The sequence below is a fragment of the Geotrypetes seraphini genome, chromosome 19, assembly GCF_902459505.1.
Source record: "Geotrypetes seraphini chromosome 19, aGeoSer1.1, whole genome shotgun sequence".
NCBI classification, from domain to species: Eukaryota; Metazoa; Chordata; class Amphibia; order Gymnophiona; family Dermophiidae; genus Geotrypetes; species Geotrypetes seraphini.
The window spans coordinates 38,247,595-38,261,062 of NC_047102.1; the positions used below are offsets into that span (position 1 = coordinate 38,247,595).

A 13,468-nucleotide genomic window follows, 5' to 3' on the forward strand; every position below is an offset into this window, starting at 1 on the left:
GAGGGTGAAATACTCACATGGATTAAAAACTGGCTGGAGGATAGGAAACAGAGGTGGGGGGGGGGGTAAATGGACAATACTTGGACTGGAAGAGTGTCCCCAGTGTGGTGCCGCAGGGCTCGGTGCTTGGACCCGTGCTCTTCAACATCTTTATAAACAATCTGGACATTGGTACAATGAGGTGATTAAATTTGCAGACGATACTAAGTTATTCAGATTAGTGAAGACACAGGGGGATTGTGAAGATCTGCAATGTGACATAATCAAGCTTGAGAATGGGCTGCAACATGGCAAATGAGGTTCAACGTGGATAAGTGTAAACTGATGCATGTCGGTAACAAAAAATCTCATGCACGAATACGGGATGTCCAGGGCGGTACTTGGAGAGATCTCTCAGGAAAGAGACTTGGGAATTCTGATCGACAAGTTGATGAAGTCGTCCGTGCAATGCACGGCAGTGGCAAAAAGGGCGAACAGAATGCTGGATCACGAAAAGATCAGAGAAGGTTATCATGCCACTGTACCGGGCCATGGTGCGCCTTCACCTGGAGTACTGCGTTCAGCACTGGTCGCCATACACGAAGAAGGACACGGTACTACTCGAAAGGGTCCAGAGAAGAGCGACTAAAATGGTTAAGGGGCTGGAGGAGCTGCCGTACAGTGAGAGATTGGAGAAACTGGGCCTTTTCTCCCTTGAAAAGAGGAGACTGAGAGGGGACATGATCGAAACATTCAAAATACTGAAGGGAATAGACTTAGCAGATAAATACAGATTGTTAACCCTCTCCAAGGTAGGGAGAACGAGAGGGCACTTTCTAAAGTTATAAGAGGATAGATTCCGTACAAACGTAAGGAAGTTCTTCTTCACCCAGAGAGTGGTAGAAAACTGGAATACTTTCCGGAGTCTGTTATAGGGGAAAACACCCTCCAGGGATTCAAGACAAAGTTGGACAAGCTCCTGCTAAACTGGAACGTACACAGGTGAGGCTGGACTCATTTAGAGCACTGGTCTTTGACCTGGGGGCCACCGCGTGAGCGGACTGCTGGGCACAATGGACCACTGGTCTGACCCAACAGCGGCAATTCTTATGTTCTTATGGGAGGGACCTTAGGTGCCTGGGCCAATCAGGCCCTTAGGCCCCTCCCCTGTGTATCCCACAATGCACCGTGAAGGGGCAGGCCTGCCATTCAGATGGAAGAAACATCCAGCCAGCCAACTACTAAAGGTAGGGGGGTTGGGTGAACTGGGGGGTTGGACAAGCTGGGATGTGGGGGGTCTGGCTAGGCTGGGAGATCAGTGGCCTATCTTCGCAGGGGGTGGGGGGTGTCCGGCAGGAGGGATCGGGCAACCCTCCTGCAGCAGTCATTACGGGGGAGGTGGGGAGGTCCGGCACGAGGGACTGGGCATCCCTCCTGCCGAAGGATGTGTCAGCGGGATGGCAGCAGGAGGAATTGGGCACTCCTCCTACCACAAACATTCTGGGATGGGGGGTCGGCTTTAGGGGTCCTGGCAGGAGGGACTCTGGGTCCCTGCCGCCGCTGCTAAACTGACCGCCATCAGTTCAGGGACAACGTGATTCTCTAATCATGGGCGCCAGTTAGAGTGGTGGTTAGGCGGCTTAGGGTGATTCTCTATAGGGCATCCATGTACGATTCTCAAAAGCCGCTTACGCAGCTTCTGAGAACGGGTGCCCTATACTGAATCAGGGACTAAATGCCTGCAAATTCCAAAGCATATAGAAACTTTTTTGAACCAAAACATCAGTCTGCACTCTCATTGACAAATTCCTATCCAAATGAACCCCCCCCCAATTCTAATAGTGGAATTGATTGGATAAGAAATTCCATTCAAAATTAAGCTATCTTCTGTATAATTGGTTGGAATAGCAAGAAAAAATGTTGTCTTCTTAGAATTAAGCTTTAGCTTAAATTACAACATTGAGTATTGCAGCATTAATAGTCTGCATAGCATCACATAATGTGGAAAAAATTGAAATCACAATAGTGATGTCGTCAGCATAACTTTAAAAATGTATACCTAGACCAGATAATTTATTCCCTAAAGAGGCCAAATAGATGTTAAACAATAATGGAGAAAGCTGGTTTTAAGAAAGGTTTGGACAAATTCCTGGAGGAAAAGTTCATAGTCTGTTATTGAGAAAGACATGGGGGAAGCCACTGCTTGCCCTGTGTCGGTAGCATGGAATATTGCTACACCTTGGGTTTTGGCCAGGTACTAGTGACTTGGATTGGCCACCGTGAGAATGGGCTACTGGGCTTGATGGACCATTGGTCTGACCCGGTACGGCTATTCTCATGTTCTTAAAGCGGAAATCCCTAGGGGACTCTGCATGAATTACTCCATATACAAGAAAATATGTCACAAGAATGAACTTGATAAGTAAGGGATGTTAAAAATCTTCTAAACCATCGGTACACTTCACCAGACAATTAAGCAGTTTTTCATGATCCACAAGATCAAATTGCAATATTAAAACTCCTATACCTTTGCTGCCAAGTTATGCAGGTACAGTAGGCTACAAGTGAAGCTATCACAGTCTCTGTGCTATGTAATGGACGAAACCCAGATTGTGAAACATGCAAGAGTGAAAATTGCTCTAGATAATCTAGCAATTGTAAATAAACTAAGCCCTCCAATTTGACAAAAAATGGAATTGCTACTATAGGTCTGTAATTTGAAGCTTTATTAATGGGCCTTAGGCACCAGAGCCAATCAGGGTTTTAGACCCCTCCTAATGCATCCCAGGATGCACCAGGAAGGGGAAAGGCCACCATTTTGAAGAAGTGGGCCTAACAGCCGGGAGTGGGCATTAATGAATGTGGGGGCCAGTGGTTTGTCAGGTGACCCCCGGCGGTCTGCTAGCAGGAGGGAGTGGACATCCCTCCTGCCAACCATGGGAGGGGGGCATCCGAAGGCCCTGGGAGGGATTGGTGGAAAGGAGGGAGGAATTGGGGGGTCTGGGGTTTTTTTAATTGGTATTTTTTGTGGTGGGGTCTGAGCTATCAAGCCTTACTTGCCTGAGCCAATCAGTGTTCAGGCACTGACAGGAAAGTAAAGCTAGGACAGCTCAGACCCTGCCAGAAATTTTTACACACAAATGTAATGAGGTTAGAGAATCACTTGGAAATCGCCCAGTGTGCTCATTGTATTATATTTGCATAATACAATCAGAGGCTGCTAGGAAACACACAAAAGAGCACAGTGAGCCATTCTGAGAATCAGCCGGTAAAATACTTGGACGCCAAACTTGCTAGGACTGGTGTAGTGTCCATCATTAAATGCACGGTGAATTTTGAGAATCTGGCCAGAGTTACAGTTTTGCAAGTGCAAAAAAACCTATAAGGGTAGGCTTTAGGCTGCCACCTGCCTGTCAGTTCAAAGATTGCATGAAAAATTTTATTGGGGAACCTAAAGCCTTGAAACAAATAAATCCTCTATTTTGTCATACTTACAATGCAATAAACATGCTCTGTCATATCTAAGAGTACAGTTACTTAGTCTTCATATTCTAAACAAAATGCACAAGTAGAGATTAGACAATAGCCTTCCAAAAACTGAATCATTTCCCAGAGGTAATGAACAGTTACGATGTTTATTAAGATGACAATTGATGAAAAAGCTCAGATAAAACACTTGACACAGAGCAGTGGTTCAGCAAGACGCTGATGGTTCCGTTTTTTGGAAGACCATCGTCTAATCCCTACTTTGTGTGTGTTTGCTTTGAGTCACGTAGGGGATTTTCTTTTCCCATTGTGACTTTGTTATTGGGTTTTTCATGTCCATATTTTTATTTGTGCTTATGGAACTCAGGGTTGGTTAGGGAAGTGAGGAATGGGGACTGGTGAAGAGTACCTGGTGATCTATAGTATTTGGTGTACTTTGAAAGGGAAAAAGGAAGGGATTTGATACACTGCCGGTCTGTGGTTACAATCACAGCAGTTTACATATTATGCAGGTTTTTATTATTTTTTGAACCTGGATTAAGTGACTTGCCCGGAGCCAATGTACGATTGGGCTATTTTAAAGGAGTATTTGTTTCTTACATAAGAACATACGAATTGCCACTGATGGGTCAGACCAGTGGTCCATTGTGCCCAGCAGTCACTGCTAACCCAGTCAGTTGCTGCCACGAGTTCCGGCTCCAGCCGCTGAGTGGTACCGAGCAGGAGCATGCTTTGGCACTGCTGCTCAGCGCTGAGCGGCTTCCTGAATGGCTCCCACTTAGATCTCTTGAAAATGTGTCATGTACTCCAAATATACTTCTTTATTTTACAAAATAATTCCTTTCTTTGGTGGACTTGAGGATTAGATGAGTACTTTGGAAGGAAATCAAGCGAGTGTTTGGGGGAGGGAACATAAGAACATAAGAAGTTGCCTCCGCTGAGGCAGACCATAGGTCCATCCTGCCCATTGCCTGAGTAGTGGTCTATACCTATCTATACCCTTCAAGGAATCTATCCAAACCTTCTTTGAAACCATTTAATGTTTTCTTGTCTATAACAGCCTCTGGAAGCGCGTTCCATGTATCCACCACCCTCTGAGTGAAAAAGAACTTCCTAGCGTTTGTTCTAAACCTGTCCCCTTTCAATTTCTCCGAGTGCCCCCTTGTACTTGTGGTGCCCCTTAGTTTGAAAAATCTGTCCCTGTCTACTTTTTCTATGCCCTTCAGGATCTTGAAAGTTTCTATCATGTCTCCTCTAAGTCTCCGCTTTTCCAGTGAGAAAAGCCCCAACTGCTTCAATCTGTCGGTATATGGGAGATTTTCCATTCCCTTGGATTAGGTGAGTACATGGGGAGGGAGACTCATGGATTGGGTGAATGCTTGGGGAGGAGGGGGAATATGGGTATTGCATGAGTGTAACTTGCAGTGCCGATTAAAGGAGGCACTGAAAGAAAAAAGGAGGGAAGCTCCAGAAAGGAGTACTCATTTTGCAAGGCACTGCACTTGCTCATAAGGCTGGCAAAACGATGGATGTTTTGATGCAGTCGGGGTTTCAGTGCCTAGACCATCCACCTTACTCATCAGATCTTGCTCCACCTATTATCTGTTTCCAAACCTGAAAAAGAGTTTGAAAGATTGACAATTTTCATGCGATGCAAAGGCGATTGCAGCAGTATTTCAATAACCAGATACCAGAGTCATTTTTGGAAGGGTGACAGAAACTTCAAACATGATGTGCCAAGTGGGTTGAACTTAAGAGGTGAGTATGTGGAATAACTTGTATGTTTCATGGCTCCACGTCATGCCCTTCTTTTCAGCATCCCCTCGTAAGCAATGCAATTTCTCATTGGACGAGTCCCGGTTTAGGGATACTGCAGATCCGTTAGGCAGAGAAAAAAGAAACATGGCAACTCCAGACTGACCAGAAAAAAGAAACCTACCTTAAGAATGGAAAAACCAAAATGAGAAGTACAAATCACTTATGCTAGAACAGTGGTCTCAAACTCATGGCCCAGGGGCCACATGTGACCTATTTTGAGGCCCTCGATATGTTTATTATAATCACAAAATTAAAATAAAACAGTTTCTTGATCAAGTGTCTCTTTAGCTATAAGTGACAATATTATTATTAAGACTTAGCCAAAAGGAAAGATTTATAAACTATTAGAGTTTTACATCATGCAAAAATTGTCATTTCTTTAATAAGACATTAACTTTTTTTTTTTTTCTGAGGCCCTCCAAGTCCCTACAAATCCAAAATGTGGCCCTGCAAAGGGTTGGAGTTTGAGACCACTGGGCTAGAGCTTAGCAGAGGCGTTTTAATCACATTTTTGGACCTGCCCTCCACCAAACAGTGCTCACTCTTACCTGCCTGATGTTTCCTCGGTATCTTTGATGATAAAATCCTTACAGCAATGTACAAGTGTTTCGTACACAGTCTATGCACACTGTCATAACTTACTAGTTAAGAAATTCTAATCATTGCAGTAGAATGTAGACAGTGAATCTGCTAACATTGTATCTTAGCAACTTCAGGCATGACAACACAGCACCAGAAACTCAAAGCTGCTCCCTGCTGTATAAGTGGAAGTGGCCAAGCAGTGCGCCCGTCTCAAAAGAAGAGCCGGCAATTTAAGACCTCCTTTAATGCAATGAATTGCAAGCAATAGAGGTGCCAATCGGTGATGTATTTAACGTAGAATTGAAAGTGTTTGTAAAACGAATTGCTCCTCAGCTGACTGAAAATAAATGTTTGACCATGCTTACTAAGCAATGATGTGTGGCTTGTGGCTGGGAACAGGAGCACTGAGTTGCCTTGAAGTTTTTCCTGACTTCATAGTGACCTACAGTGGTGGCTCTGGGGAAGTGAGCCTTTTAAAGGAAATAGATTGTTTCTTTCTGTACCACTTAGTGCTGGGCTCTCAAAGTCCCTCCTTGAGGGCCGCAATCCAGTCGGGTTTTCAGGATTTCCCCAATGAATACGCATGAGATCTACGTGCATGCACTGCTTTCAATGCATATTCATTGGGGAAATCCTGAAAACCTGACTGGATTGCGGCCTTCAAGGAGGGACTTTGAGATCCCCGACTTAGAGCCTAAGTGGTTTACATTTAGGCACTCAAGCATTTTTCCCAGTCTGACCTGGTGGGTTCAGACTCTGACTAATGTACCTGTACTTACCCAAAAGATAAGCAGGCACAAAAAAAATAATCAGTTTACCAAAAAAAGACCTTTCTTGTCTCATAAAACTCAAAAGTATATCTTAAATGTACTCCTGGTGTCTATCATTTACTGTTGTTTCCAAGTTTCCAAGTTTATTATAGGATTTGATTAATCGCCTATTCCAGATTCTAAGCGATGTACAGCTAAAACTTACAAAGTTAGGGGAAACATACATGACTAATAAAATTAATATTAAACATATTAAAATATCATAAAAATACATAACATAAAATAACTTGACTAAACATAACTAACAAGACTGTTTAACATACATGATCAAATAAAGGGAAAGTTGTAGGAAGAAATACAATTCAATATAAAAGAAACAATTAAGGTAAAATAACATTGGGAAAAGGGGATGAAATTTAATATAAAATATAAAAAACGAGAAGAATTCAGTTAGTCACTAAAAGCGTCTTTAAAAAGGAAGCCCTTAAGTTTGCTCTTAAATTTGTCAAGAATTCTTTCTTGGGCATTCCAAGCTAGGGGAGCCATAACTGAGAAAATAGAATGACGTCGTGTACTAATAACTTTTAAAGACGGAACAACCAATAGATGTTGTTCTGTTGTCTTGTTATATTGACCTTAGCAAAGGCGGAAAAGCCTCAGATCCCCGTATGCTTACAAGCGCATAGCTGAAAAAAGCAGTAGCGACATCATGACACTGCAAGTATTAAATGCTGCTCAGAACTTCAGCCATCTTTGCCTCACGTGTGAGCATTAAATTGTAGCGCCGACAGTAAGTTTGTTATCTTGGTGTAAGGGGTACGTGTTTTTTTTTTGCCTTGCATAACACACTGGCTGACTGTTAATGATTGTTTTCTTTGAAGGTGAGAAAGCCCACGCCCTGACGCAGCCCACCGGCGGAACGCCCAGCTCGCTATCGTCAGCAGTGGGGGACATAGTACTAATAATATACAGTACCATCAACACTAATAGTACAGCGACTCGAGCTAAGATAAGTGACTGATTCATTTTTGACCTCTAACAGAGTTTGAATGTACAGTACATTGAAGCATTGTTTGCATAACTGTGAAGTTTTGCTCGAGCAGGAGGTTTTTCAATCGATAAAGTTATTCCCCTATCTAGTATGCTTTTTTCAGCTTTGCGCTTGTAAACATATGGGAATCCGAGGCTTTTCCTCCTTTGCTAAGGTCAATATAACAAGACAACAGTAAATGATATACACCAGGAGTACATTTAAGAAAGACTTTTGAGTTTTATGAATTGATTTGCTCAGGGTCACAAGGAGCAGTGTGGGATTTGAACCTGTAGCTCTAACCACTGTGCCGCACACTCCCATCTGGGGGAAGGGGGGATTTCTGCTGTGCCACAGACTCAAGCCCATCACTGCTCCTTCTTTTGGGAGTTCTTGAATGGACCTACACAGGTTACCAAAAGAAAAGCAAATAGAATTGAAACTATAAGGTGACGCTCCAAGTAGCTTCCCCAGATTTACCGGTAACGTAAACTATTAGGTAGATCTGCTAATCATCATAACTGTAACTGCCTGATCCTGTCATGTCCAACTCTAAACAACATAAAATACAAGACACTTCACAACAGATCAGTTAATTATGAGACTATTAGAGGCATTTTCGAAAAAGAAAAATGGCCAAAACCCCAGCTAAATCGCCACTCGGACATCCAAGTGCCAATTTTCAAAACTATTTTTCAGGACATCTAGCGGGAAGTTTGTCCCGCTGTACATCCAGAGTTCAAAGCAGAAGTAGTAGAGGTTAAATTAGGTTCTCAAAGACAGCTATCTCATGACACACAAAGAAACACAGAAGGGTAACCATCCTTCAAAATACTGTTTGAAAAGAGTTTGTTAGTAAGGAGCAGTGCACTTCTCCCTCCGTATTCGCTGTGATAGGGGATTAACAGACCCGCAAATAACTTTTTCATATGTTATTCGCTGTTTTCTATTAAAAACCATCGTGAATATGGTGAAACCGTGAATAACATGGTGGGAGACCTGGTCTGTTCCTGAAGGAGAGGCAAAACACGGTGAAGAACGTGCTGGGAATCAGCGATTTCTCTATGCAAGCTGATTTCTCTATGTAAGCTGATGTAATTTGGGGAGAGGAGCCAGCAAGCTAAAAAACCGTGAATAATCGAAACTGCGAATACTGAAACCACGAATACGGAGGGAGAAGTGTAATCCTAAAAGAGACAGTCTCCCACTTTCCTCTTGCCACCTTCCACCAAGAGTACACGACTCCCTAGCACAGATCTAAGGCCCCATGAAGTGTTTGAGATAGATAGGAGTGAAATCTCAGTTTGGTGGGGGGGGGGGGGGGGGGGTTAACAGCAGAGTAACCAAACAGCTCTATGTCATAAGGACAGGCTAAGCTAGTACAGCTTTTGCCTAAGTTGTTTGGATCTCCATAACAAAACTAAAATGCAAATCCATGCAAGCAATGGGACAAAAGCATATGTTGACTCAGCTTGTTCTTGTGACCTAAGGGTTACAAAACATTCTGGGCATTTTGGGCCGGATTAAATAAATGACACTGAAACTTAGATACTGAAAAAAATTAGTGCCAAGAGCTATTTTATAAAAAGCACATGCCTTAAGTGGTATAGTATTTAGTGCAAATCCTGCACCTAATTTTAGGTGGACTTATGCCGGCTAGAACCTGGTGTAAATGCTGGCACCCACATTAGGCGGTTAGGCAATATTCTGTAATCCAGTTTGAAATATTGATAGAACACACTCCAATATGCCCAAGGCCGTATCCCATTTTGAGATATAATAATAATAATTTTATTTCTTATATACCGCTGTACCATAAGTTCAAAGCGGTATACAACAAGTTACAAACAATGAGAGTAAGAGATGTTTACAACAAGAAGTAAGAGATGTTTACAACGAGATACATACAATGAGTGTATGAGATGTAAGAGGAACAGAAAAAGTACTTTCTGGGATACAAATTGCAAATGGAAGAGAACCAAGATGGTTTGAATCAAAAAGAAGTATCTAGTCAACGATTGGGATGCAGGGGAAAACAATTTGGGTGGAATACCTTTACAAATGGGAAGAAGGATGAGTTAATCTAAAATCAAGAGAATTGGGGAATGGGATGAGGATAGCTGAGGGGGATTGGGCAAGAATTGGGAATTAGAATTTGTTAAAGAGACGGGTCTTCAGTGATTTTCTGAAGTCGGCATATGAAGTGGCCTCGAGAATGGGTTTTACGAGCCATGTGTTCAGTTTGGCTGCCTGGAATGATAGCATTCTGTCTAGGAACTTCTTGTAAAGACATGATTTCAGGGATGGGTAATTAAAGAGATTTATTCTGTGAGAGCTCTTATTAGAGCTGTTGAGGATGAATTGAGAGGCGAGGTAAGTTGGTAGCATTCCAAAGATAGCTTTGTAGCTGATGCAGGCAAACTTGAAGAGGATAATGGATTCCACCGGCAACCAGTGGAGTATCTGGAAGTATGGGGTGATATGTTCCCATTTTTTTAAACCAAAGATTAGCCGGACCGCAGTGTTCTGAATTAATCTCAGTTTGTTAAATGTCTTCTTATAAGCTCCCAGATATATAATGTTGCAGTAATCCAGCGTACTCAAGATGGATGATTGTACAAGGATGAATCATCGAAGTATTTTTTAATGGTGCGGAGCTTCCATAGGACTGATATACTTTTTTTGAACATTAAATCTGTATGCTTTTCCAGGGTTAGGTGTTTGTCAAGGGTGACTCCTAGTATTTTTATAGTTTGGTCAATTTTGTAATCACGGCCATTCACGTGAATCGTGTTGTCTTTTATCTTTTCATTGGGAGATGCCAGGAAAAATTTAGTTTTTTCTGTGTTCAGTTTTAGTTTGAAGGCCATCATCCAAAGCTCTATTTGCTTTAGGGTGTTGGTTAAGAGATTAATAAAGTCTGACGACAGACAGGTTAGTGGTAGCACTACGGTAATGTTGTCAGTGTAAATGTAAAAGTTGAGTTTTAGGCTTTGTAGCAGGTGTCCCAATGTGATAAGGTAGATGTTAAATAGGGTCGGAGATAGCGGGGAGCCCTGGGGCAACCCGCAGTTGTTTTTTCCGCTGAAGGAGAATTTGTCTTCTTTGAATACCTGATAGGATTTGAACTCAAGGAATTCCTGGAACCAGTTGTAAGCATTTTCTGTGATGCCTAAGGATTCTAAACAGTTCATTAAGATGGTGTGATCTACTAGGTCGAAGGCAGAACTTAAGTCCAGTTGTAGAATCATTGCACTGGTGCCTTGAATGAGAAGGGAATGTAGGTGGTTTAGGAGTGAGGCCATAATTGTTTCGGTGCTGAAGCCGGGTCTGAAACCTGATTGGTTGTTCTGCAGAAGGTTGAATTTGTCTAGGTAGGTATTTAGTTCAGCGTTTACCAGGCCTTCCATTAATTTAGCAGCAAGAGGGATGTTTGCGACAGGTCTAAAATTGGCTATGTTATATGCCATGGGATTCATAAGCGCCTTGCCTTATTTGAAGCTGTGTTTAAATCCTAACCCTACCAACATATCTATCTGTCATCCCCTCACCTCTCCAGCCCCCTCTAATTCCCTACATGAGCACTTGTTCTGAGCCCACTTTTGTTCGGTGTGTCTGCCATAATTAGACTGGTGTTGATGCCCCTATATAGGTCATTGGTGAGGCCCCACTTGGAGTATTGTGTTCAGTTTTGGAGACCGTATCTGGCAAAGGACATATGAAGACTTGAAGCGGTCCAGAGGGCAATGAAAATGATAGGAGGTTTGTGCCAAAAGACGTATGAGAGACTGGAAGCCCTGAATATATATACATAACTTACAGTATTCTGTAGGTTACATACATGAATGTCAAAAAAATCCATGTGCCTTCCCTTGTGCATTTACATACTAAGGAAGTCCCATGCTAAAATTGTAGAATACCACTTAGCACAAAACTAGCACTTATGCACGCACTCGGCTCATAAACATAAGCACCAAGTCATAGAATAGGGCAGGGGTGTCAAAGTCCCTCCTCGAGAGCCAGTCGGGTTTTCAGGATTTCCCCAATGAATATGCATGAGATCTATTTGCATGCACTGCTTTCATTGTAAGCTAATAGATCTCATGCATATTCATTGGGAAAATCCTGAAAACCCAACTGGATTGTGGCCCTCGAGGAATGACTTTGACACCCCTGGAATAGGGGGTGGGTTACTTTGTTGATATTAAGCTTTTCAAGTTTCAACTTTATTAAAATTTGTTTGATCGCTTTACATAAAATTCTAAGCGATTTACAGTAAAATGAGATGCAAAACAAGTAATCATATAAAAACATGACAAGGGACAAAGACATAAATCACGAACTGGCACATAAGGAAAAGGAAGAACTACACTTCTCCCTCCGTATTTGCGGTTTCAGAAATCACGGTTTCGATTTTTTGTGGTTTTTTGCTTGCTGGCTCCTCCCCCCAAATGACATCAGCTTGCATAGAGAAATCGCAGATTCCAAGAGTTTACGGAGAAAATCGCTGATTCTAGGGACTTTCTTCACCGTGTTTTGCCTCTCCTTCAGGAACAGGCCAGGTCTCCTGCCATGTTATTTGCGGTTTCACCATATTCACAATGGTTTTTAATAGAAAACAGCGAATAATATATGAAAAAGTTATTCACGATTTTTCTGTATTCGCGGGTCTGTTAATCCCCTATCACAGAGAATACGGAGGGAGAAATGTACACTTTGAAAGTAAAGAAACAAGTAAGGGTAACATGAGTTGGGGGAATCTTTAAAAGGAAAGAGATTTATTGATCTGAAAAAGAAGGATTACCTTTAAAAGCCTGCTTTTTAGTCAGTCCAATAAAAAAAAGGTTATTACATCTACTTCACTACTGCCTAGGGGCAGGGGTTTCGCTGTAGAGTGTTCCCCCGCGAATCGCAAACTCGCTCATTCGTGGTATGCTCCGACTTTACTCTGCTTAGGTGGTGAGGGGCAGCTTATGCTTGCTTGCCCTTCTAGTTTCTTTGTGTCTGTTTGAGGAGTTGTGAGTGTGGGGCACCTGTGAGTTGTCTGGGGAGGGGGAGTCAGTGGGAGAGTATAAGTGTCTGGGGGGTTTGGGTGTTAGTTATGATGTGACAATGATGGTGGGGGAGCTTTCCTGAAGTCTTGGTGGGAGGTAGACTTGGACAGGGAGGGGGGTTGGGATGGGGGGTAGTGGGATATCTATATGCGGGGAGGTTTGGAGATAGTATGCGACATGGAAGGTGGTCGGGCTGGTAATGTAGTGTGGGTATGCAGTTTCAATGTTCATAATTTAGGGGAGTGTGGTGCAGTAGTTAAAGCTACAGCCTCAGCACCCTGAGGTTGTGGGTTCAAACCCATGCTGCTCATTGTGACCCTGGGCAAGTCACTTAATCCCACCATTGCCCCAGGTACGTTAGATAGTGAGCCTGCCGGGACAGAGAGGGAAAACTGCTTGAGTACCTGAATAAATGCATGTAAACGTTCTGAGCTCCCCTGGGAGAACGGTATAGAAAACTGAATAAATAAATAAAATATTCTTCACAAGAGGCAGCTGTTGCTTAAAGAGTTTAAAAGGTTACATGTTGATGTGGGTTTGGTTCAAGAAACGCATTTCCTGAAGACAGGGGAGAAGATTTTCTCTGCAAATGAGTATGGGGTAAAGTGCTGGGCATCGAATAAACGGGAAAGGAAAACAGCAGGGGTAGGAATAGTATTTGCTAGGCATTTGAAGGTACATGCTGATAAAGAGTGGAAAGATGAGGGAAGGAAGTGGCTTATTTGGGTAGGGACTATGGTCTGCCGGCG

At 42.8% G+C, this 13,468-nt stretch overlaps 2 protein-coding genes across 2 annotated transcripts in view; one reads left to right on the forward strand and one right to left on the reverse strand.

The window, feature by feature from the left end:
- PPP1R32 (protein phosphatase 1 regulatory subunit 32) overlaps positions 1 to 5,998 on the reverse strand; it is a 52,173-nt gene extending 46,175 nt beyond the window's left edge. Inside the window, exon 1 of the mRNA XM_033928091.1 lies at positions 5,832 to 5,998. The gene's annotated coding sequence lies outside the window, so the exon portion shown is untranslated. The remainder of the gene's footprint in view (positions 1 to 5,831) is intronic.
- Positions 1 to 13,468, forward strand: part of LOC117352063 (nitric oxide synthase-interacting protein-like) — a 742,171-nt gene that overhangs the window by 658,023 nt on the left and 70,680 nt on the right. The gene's annotated exons all lie outside the window — the stretch shown is intronic.